The following is a 9,872-nucleotide window of genomic DNA, read 5'->3' on the forward strand; positions in this document are numbered from 1 at the left end:
AACTAAATTCGAAAGTAGAAGTCGAATTAAAATAAAATAATTTTGAATGTGTGGTAATCAAAATAAGTGTGTGTGTATATGGACCATAATATACACGCGTTGCGAATATGTATTGTTCATCTATGTTATGAGCATACGTTGGCTAATGCAACAACCTAAAATATACAATGTTTGTACTGTCATCCATCAGGTTAATGTTTTATATAAATTTTGCAGTATGTGTCACCCAAAATAGCAAACCATAACCAGATTATTATGATACATAATGCTTATATGAAACTAAGACATTTCGCAACATTTATTTTAGGTATAAAAATAAATTTATTGAAGGAATTGATATATGCCAGTAAAATGGTGTATTTTTAATTTCTTTCAATAAAAACAATATTGACATTATATAAAATTGAATTATAAAACTCTAAGCGGTGGATCACTCGGCTCATGGGTCGATGAAGAACGCAGCAAACTGTGCGTCATCGTGTGAACTGCAGGACACATGAACATCGACATTTTGAACGCATATCGCAGTCCATGCTGTTATGTACTTTAATTAATTTTATAGTGCTGCTTGGACTACATATGGTTGAGGGTTGTAAGACTATGCTAATTAAGTTGTTTATAAATTTTTTATAAGCATATGGTATATTATTGGATTAAATAATGATTTTATTCATAATATTAAAAAGAAATGAAAAACATTATCTCACATTTGAATGTGAAAAACGAAGAGAAATATTTTCTTTTTCAATCAAATAATACTGAGAAATGTCTAGCATAAAAAATTGAAATATTTTTCATCTAGAATTGTCTCTTATTAATGATTCGGAAAAAGAAAAATCTTGGTTTTGTTATTATTCTTCGTTGGTTCGTTAAATGGATAAAAATGACTTTGCTTACAAGAACTATTGGAACTATTTATAACGAATTTAATTGATTGTTTTATCATTTATATATAAAGAATTTATGGCAAAATATAGTTATATATACAACCTCAACTCATATGGGACTACCCCCTGAATTTAAGCATATTAATTAGGGGAGGAAAAGAAACTAACAAGGATTTTCTTAGTAGCGGCGAGCGAAAAGAAAACAGTTCAGCACTAAGTCACTTTGTCTATATGGCAAATGTGAGATGCAGTGTATGGAGCGTCAATATTCTAGTATGAGAAATTAATGATTTAAGTCCTTCTTAAATGAGGCCATTTACCCATAGAGGGTGCCAGGCCCGTATAACGTTAATGATTGCTAGATGATGTTTCCAAAGAGTCGTGTTGCTTGATAGTGCAGCACTAAGTGGGTGGTAAACTCCATCTAAAACTAAATATAACCATGAGACCGATAGTAAACAAGTACCGTGAGGGAAAGTTGAAAAGAACTCTGAATAGAGAGTTAAACAGTACGTGAAACTGCTTAGAGGTTAAGCCCGATGAACCTGAATATCCGTTATGGAAAATTCATCATTAAAATTGTAATATTTAAATAATATTATTAAGAATAATGTGCATTTTTTCCATATAAGGACATTGTAATCTATTAGCATATCCCAAATTTATCATAAAATATAACTTATAGTTTATTCCAATTAAATTGCTTGCATTTTAACACAGAATAAATGTTATTAATTTGATAAAGTGCTGATAGATTTATATTATTACAGAGCGTTAATTTTTCGGAATTATATAATGGCATAATTATCATTGATTTTTGTGTTTATTATATGCTCTTGTATGATTAACAATGCGAAAGATTCAGGATACCTTCGGGACCCGTCTTGAAACACGGACCAAGGAGTCTAACATATGTGCAAGTTATTGGGATGTAAACCTAATAGCGTAATTAACTTGACTAATAATGGGATTAGTTTTTTAGCTATTTATAGCTAATTAACACAATCCCGGGGCGTTCTATATAGTTATGTATAATGTATATTTATATTATTTATGCCTCTAACTGGAACGTACCTTGAGCATATATGCTGTGACCCGAAAGATGGTGAACTATACTTGATCAGGTTGAAGTCAGGGGAAACCCTGATGGAAGACCGAAACAGTTCTGACGTGCAAATCGATTGTCAGAATTGAGTATAGGGGCGAAAGACCAATCGAACCATCTAGTAGCTGGTTCCTTCCGAAGTTTCCCTCAGGATAGCTGGTGCATTTTAATATTATATAAAATAATCTTATCTGGTAAAGCGAATGATTAGAGGCCTTAGGGTCGAAACGATCTTAACCTATTCTCAAACTTTAAATGGGTAAGAACCTTAACTTTCTTGATATGAAGTTCAAGGTTATGATATAATGTGCCCAGTGGGCCACTTTTGGTAAGCAGAACTGGCGCTGTGGGATGAACCAAACGTAATGTTACGGTGCCCAAATTAACAACTCATGCAGATACCATGAAAGGCGTTGGTTGCTTAAAACAGCAGGACGGTGATCATGGAAGTCGAAATCCGCTAAGGAGTGTGTAACAACTCACCTGCCGAAGCAACTAGCCCTTAAAATGGATGGCGCTTAAGTTGTATACCTATACATTACCGCTAAAGTAGATGATTTATATTACTTGTGATATAAATTTTGAAACTTTAGTGAGTAGGAAGGTACAATGGTATGCGTAGAAGTGTTTGGCGTAAGCCTGCATGGAGCTGCCATTGGTACAGATCTTGGTGGTAGTAGCAAATAATCGAATGAGACCTTGGAGGACTGAAGTGGAGAAGGGTTTCGTGTGAACAGTGGTTGATCACGAGTTAGTCGGTCCTAAGTTCAAGGCGAAAGCCGAAAATTTTCAAGTAAAACAAAAATGCCTAACTATATAAACAAAGCGAATATAATACACTTGAATAATTTTGAACGAAAGGGAATACGGTTCCAATTCCGTAACCTGTTGAGTATCCGTTTGTTATTAAATATGGGCCTCGTGCTCATCCTGGCAACAGGAACGACCATAAAGAAGCCGTCGAGAGATATCGGAAGAGTTTTCTTTTCTGTTTTATAGCCGTACTACCATGGAAGTCTTTCGCAGAGAGATATGGTAGATGGGCTAGAAGAGCATGACATATACTGTTGTGTCGATATTTTCTCCTCGGACCTTGAAAATTTATGGTGGGGACACGCAAACTTCTCAACAGGCCGTACCAATATCCGCAGCTGGTCTCCAAGGTGAAGAGTCTCTAGTCGATAGAATAATGTAGGTAAGGGAAGTCGGCAAATTAGATCCGTAACTTCGGGATAAGGATTGGCTCTGAAGATTGAGATAGTCGGGCTTGATTGGGAAACAATAACATGGTTTATGTGCTCGTTCTGGGTAAATAGAGTTTCTAGCATTTATGTTAGTTACTTGTTCCCCGGATAGTTTAGTTACGTAGCCAATTGTGGAACTTTCTTGCTAAAATTTTTAAGAATACTATTTGGGTTAAACCAATTAGTTCTTATCAATTATAACGATTATCAATTAACAATCAATTCAGAACTGGCACGGACTTGGGGAATCCGACTGTCTAATTAAAACAAAGCATTGTGATGGCCCTAGCGGGTGTTGACACAATGTGATTTCTGCCCAGTGCTCTGAATGTCAAAGTGAAGAAATTCAAGTAAGCGCGGGTCAACGGCGGGAGTAACTATGACTCTCTTAAGGTAGCCAAATGCCTCGTCATCTAATTAGTGACGCGCATGAATGGATTAACGAGATTCCTACTGTCCCTATCTACTATCTAGCGAAACCACAGCCAAGGGAACGGGCTTGGAATAATTAGCGGGGAAAGAAGACCCTTTTGAGCTTGACTCTAATCTGGCAGTGTAAGGAGACATAAGAGGTGTAGAATAAGTGGGAGATATTAGACCTCGGTTTGGTATCGTCAATGAAATACCACTACTCTTATTGTTTCCTTACTTACTTGATTAAATGGAACGTGTATCATTTCCTAGCCATTATACGGATATATTTATTATATCTTATGGTATTGGGTTTTGATGCAAGCTTCTTGATCAAAGTATCACGAGTTTGTTATATAATCGCAAACAAATTCTTTAATAAAACGATGCATTTATGTATTTTTGATTTGAAAATTTGGTATAACTCCAATTACTCAGGTATGATCCAATTCAAGGACATTGCCAGGTAGGGAGTTTGACTGGGGCGGTACATCTCTCAAATAATAACGGAGGTGTCCCAAGGCCAGCTCAGTGCGGACAGAAACCACACATAGAGCAAAAGGGCAAATGCTGACTTGATCTCGGTGTTCAGTACACACAGGGACAGCAAAAGCTCGGCCTATCGATCCTTTTGGTTTAAAGAGTTTTTAACAAGAGGTGTCAGAAAAGTTACCATAGGGATAACTGGCTTGTGGCGGCCAAGCGTTCATAGCGACGTCGCTTTTTGATCCTTCGATGTCGGCTCTTCCTATCATTGTGAAGCAAAATTCACCAAGCGTTGGATTGTTCACCCATGCAAGGGAACGTGAGCTGGGTTTAGACCGTCGTGAGACAGGTTAGTTTTACCCTACTAATGACAAAACGTTGTTGCGACAGCATTCCTGCGTAGTACGAGAGGAACCGCAGGTACGGACCAATGGCACAATACTTGTTCGAGCGAACAGTGGTATGACGCTACGTCCGTTGGATTATGCCTGAACGCCTCTAAGGTCGTATCCGTGCTGGACTGCAATGATAAATAAGGGGCAATTTGCATTGTATGGCTTCTAAACCATTTAAAGTTTATAATTTATTTTATAAACGACAATGGATGTGATGCCAATGTAATTTGTAACATAGTAAATTAGGAGGATCTTCGATCACCTGATGCCGCGCTAGTTACATATAAAAGCATTATTTAATACAATGACAAAGCCTAGAATCAATTGTAAACGACTTTTGTAACAGGCAAGGTGTTGTAAGTGGTTGAGCAGCTGCCATACTGCGATCCACTGAAGCTTATCCTTTGCTTGATGATTCGATAAATAAATGATTTTTTCCTGTAGCCAAACACCTCGTCATCAATTTAGTGACGCATATGATATTGTCCCTATCATATAATTAATATAAAGACTTTAATGGATTGTGTCAAGTTGCCAAACACCTCGTCATCAATTTAGTGACGCATATGATATTGTCCCTATCATATAATTAATATACAGACTTTAATGAATTGTGTCAAGTTGCCAAACACCTCGTCATCAATTTAGTGACGCATATGATATTGTCCTATCATATAATTTTTGATATAAAGACTTTAAAGAATTGAATCAAGTTGCCAAACACCTCGTCATCAATTTAGTGACGCATATGATATTGTCCCTATCATATAATTAATATAAAGACTTTAATGGATTGTGTCAAGTTGCCAAACACCTCGTCATCAATTTAGTGACGCATATGATATTGTCCCTATCATATAATTAATATAAAGACTTTAATGATTGTGTCAAGTTGCCAAACACCTCGTCATCAATTTAGTGACGCATATGATATTGTCCCTATCATATAATTAATATAAAGACTTTAATGGATTGTGTCAAGTTGCCAAACACCTCGTCATCAATTTAGTGACGCATATGATATTGTCCCTATCATATAATTAATATAAAGACTTTAATGGATTGTGTCAAGTTGCCAAACACCTCGTCATCAATTTAGTGACGCATATGATATTGTCCCTATCATATAATTAATATAAAGACTTTAATGAATTGTGTCAAGTTGCCAAACACCTCGTCATCAATTTAGTGACGCATATGATATTGTCCCTATCATATAATTTTTGATATAAAGACTTTAAAGAATTGTATCAAGTTGCCAAACACCTCGTCATCAATTTAGTGACGCATATGATATTGTCCCTATCATATAATTAATATACAGACTTTAATGAATTGTGTCAAGTTGCCAAACACCTCGTCATCAATTTAGTGACGCATATGATATTGTCCTTATCATATAATTTTTGATATAAAGACTTTAAAGAATTGAATCAAGTTGCCAAACACCTCGTCATCAATTTAGTGACGCATATGATATTGTCCCTATCATATAATTAATATAAAGACTTTAATGGATTGTGTCAAGTTGCCAAACACCTCGTCATCAATTTAGTGACGCATATGATATTGTCCCTATCATATAATTAATATAAAGACTTTAATGAATTGTGTCAAGTTGCCAAACACCTCGTCATCAATTTAGTGACGCATATGATATTGTCCTTATCATATAATTTTTGATATAAAGACTTTAAAGAATTGTATCAAGTTGCCAAACACCTCGTCATCAATTTAGTGACGCATATGATATTGTCCCTATCATATAATTAATATAAAGACTTTAATGGATTGTGTCAAGTTGCCAAACACCTCGTCATCAATTTAGTGACGCATATGATATTGTCCTTATCATATAATTTTTGATATAAAGACTTTAAAGAATTGTATCAAGTTGCCAAACACCTCGTCATCAATTTAGTGACGCATATGATATTGTCCCTATCATATAATTAATATACAGACTTTAATGAATTGTGTCAAGTTGCCAAACACCTCGTCATCAATTTAGTGACGCATATGATATTGTCCCTATCATATAATTTTTGATATATAGACTTTAAAGAATTGTATCAAGTTGCCAAACACCTCGTCATCAATTTAGTGACGCATATGATATTGTCCCTATCATATAATTAATATAAAGACTTTAATGGATTGTGTCAAGTTGCCAAACACCTCGTCATCAATTTAGTGACGCATATGATATTGTCCTTATTATATAATTTTTGATATAAAGACTTTAAAGAATTGTATCAAGTTGCCAAACACCTCGTCATCAATTTAGTGACGCATATGATATTGTCCCTATCATATAATTAATATACAGACTCTAATGAATTGTGTCAAGTTGCCAAACACCTCGTCATCAATTTAGTGACGCATATGATATTGTCCCTATCATATAATTTTTGATATAAAGACTTTAAAGAATTGTATCAAGTTGCCAAACACCTCGTCATCAATTTAGTGACGCATATGATATTGTCCCTTTCATATAATTAATATAAAGACTTTAATGGATTGTGTCAAGTTGCCAAACACCTCGTCATCAACTACTATATTATGGTTGCGCCGACCTCTCATATTGTATTCTCTTATGTGTTCATAGGATTTTGACAATTATACGAGTAAATTAAATAATATACATATGAAAATGATTAATTATTATATGTATAAGGGAAAAATGATGAAATATTCCCATATTATCTTAGTATTATAGAGGAAAGACCGTTGCCGACCTCTGATATTGTTCAAACTTATGTATTTATATGATTTTGGCAATTATATGAGTAAATTAAAAAATATACATATGAAAATGGTTAATTATTATATGTATATGGGAAAAAATGCTAAGATATTCCCATATTCTCTTAGTATTATAGAGAAAAGCCATTTAAGTGAGAGGGTATAGTAGTGTAAACGACCGGAATTACGACAGAGGGTTCAAAAACTACTATAGGTAGGCAGTGGTTGCCGACCTCTCATATTGTTCAAAACTTATGTATTCATATGATTTTGGCAATTGTATGAGTAAATTAAATAATATACATATGAAAATGATTAATTATTATATGTATAAGGGAAAAAATGCTGAAATATTCCCACATTCTCTTAGTATTATAGAGAAAATCCATTATAGTGAGAGGGTATAGTAGTGTAAACGACCGGAATTACGACAGAGGGTTCAAAAACTACTATAGGTAGGCAGTGGTTGCCGACCTCTCATATTGTTCAAAACTTATGTATTCATATGAATTTGGCAATTATATGAGTAAATTAAATAATATACATATGAAAATGATTAATTATTATATGTATAAGGGAAAAAATGCTGAAATATTCCCACATTCTCTTAGTATTATAGAGAAAATCCATTATAGTGAGAGGGTATAGTAGTGTAAACGACCGGAATTACGACAGAGGGTTCAAAAACTACTATAGGTAGGCAGTGGTTGCCGACCTCTCATATTGTTCAAAACTTATGTATTCATATGATTTTGGCAATTATATGATTAAATTAAATAATATACATATGAAAATGGTTAATTATTATATGTATATGGGAAAAAATGCAGAGATATTCCCATATTCTCTTAGTATTATAGAGAAAAGCCATTTAAGTGAGAGGGTATAGTAGTGTAAACGACCGGAATTACGACAGAGGGTTCAAAAACTACTATAGGTAGGCAGTGGTTGCCGACCTCTCATATTGTTCAAAACTTATGTATTCATATGATTTTGGCAATTGTATGAGTAAATTAAATAATATACATACGAAAATGATTAATTATTATATGTATATGGGAAAAAATGCAGAGATATTCCCATATTCTCTTAGTATTATAGAGAAAAGCCATTTAAGTGAGAGGGTATAGTAGTGTAAACCACCGGAATTACGACAGAGGGTTCAAAAACTACTATAGGTAGGCAGTGGTTGCCGACCTCTCATATTGTTCAAAACTTATGTATTCATATGATTTTGGCAATTGTATGAGTAAATTAAATAATATACATATGAAAATGATTAATTATTATATGTATAAGGGAAAAAATGCTGAAATATTCCCACATTCTCTTAGTATTATAGAGAAAATCCATTATAGTGAGAGGGTATAGTAGTGTAAACGACCGGAATTACGACAGAGGGTTCAAAAACTACTATAGGTAGGCAGTGGTTGCCGACCTCTCATATTGTTCAAAACTTATGTATTCATATGATTTTGGCAATTATATGATTAAATTAAATAATATACATATGAAAATGGTTAATTATTATATGTATATGGGAAAAAATGCTGAGATATTCCCATATTCTCTTAGTATTATAGAGAAAAGCCATTTAAGTGAGAGGGTATAGTAGTGTAAACGACCGGAATTACGACAGAGGGTTCAAAAACTACTATAGGTAGGCAGTGGTTGCCGACCTCTCATATTGTTCAAAACTTATGTATTCATATGATTTTGGCAATTGTATGAGTAAATTAAATAATATACATATGAAAATGATTAATTATTATATGTATAAGGGAAAAAATGCTGAAATATTCCCACATTCTCTTAGTATTATAGAGAAAATCCATTATAGTGAGAGGGTATAGTAGTGTAAACGACCGGAATTACGACAGAGGGTTCAAAAACTACTATAGGTAGGCAGTGGTTGCCGACCTCTCATATTGTTCAAAACTTATGTATTCATATGATTTTGGCAATTATATGATTAAATTAAATAATATACATATGAAAATGGTTAATTATTATATGTATATGGGAAAAAATGCTGAGATATTCCCATATTCTCTTAGTATTATAGAGAAAAGCCATTATAGTGAGAGGGTATAGTAGTGTAAACGACCGGAATTACGACAGAGGGTTCAAAAACTACTATAGGTAGGCAGTGGTTGCCGACCTCTCATATTGTTCAAAACTTATGTATTCATATGAATTTGGCAATTATATGAGTAAATTAAATAATAAACATATAAAAATTAATATTTATTATATGTATAAAAAAAAAATAATCATATTATATATGAATAATGGAAAAAAAATGAAATGTTCCTATAATCTCTTAATATATAAGAGAATAGACCGTATGTTGGGTGGCAAACGGAATTGAAAATACCCGCTTTGAGGACAGCGGGTTCAAAAACTACTATAGGTAGGCAGTGGTTGCCGACCTCCCGCATTATTCGAAATATTTATTTCGGATTATGTTTATATTGGTTACATAAAATAAAGTATATTATTATCCGTACAAATTTGTTTCTCAGTTCTATAGAACACGGGACTTGGCTCCGCGGATAATAGGAATATACGCTTTTTAGATAATATCGTTGAAACA

The 9,872-nt window shown here is 33.8% G+C and overlaps 2 non-coding genes across 2 annotated transcripts; both read left to right on the forward strand.

Annotated features, from left to right (window-relative positions):
- The first annotated feature begins 414 nt into the window (after nucleotides 1-414).
- On the forward strand, nucleotides 415-593 carry LOC116803234. Its single transcript, XR_004363489.1, has one exon. It is a non-coding gene; the product is annotated as a 5.8S ribosomal RNA (ribosomal RNA).
- A 393-nt stretch (nucleotides 594-986) lies between these two features.
- LOC116803235 lies at nucleotides 987-4,948 on the forward strand. Its single transcript, XR_004363490.1, has one exon. It is a non-coding gene; the product is annotated as a large subunit ribosomal RNA (ribosomal RNA).
- The last annotated feature ends 4,924 nt before the right edge of the window (nucleotides 4,949-9,872 follow it).

This window comes from Drosophila sechellia, unplaced genomic scaffold (genome assembly GCF_004382195.2).
Source record: "Drosophila sechellia strain sech25 unplaced genomic scaffold, ASM438219v1 U_34, whole genome shotgun sequence".
Lineage (NCBI taxonomy): Eukaryota > Metazoa > Arthropoda > Insecta > Diptera > Drosophilidae > Drosophila > Drosophila sechellia.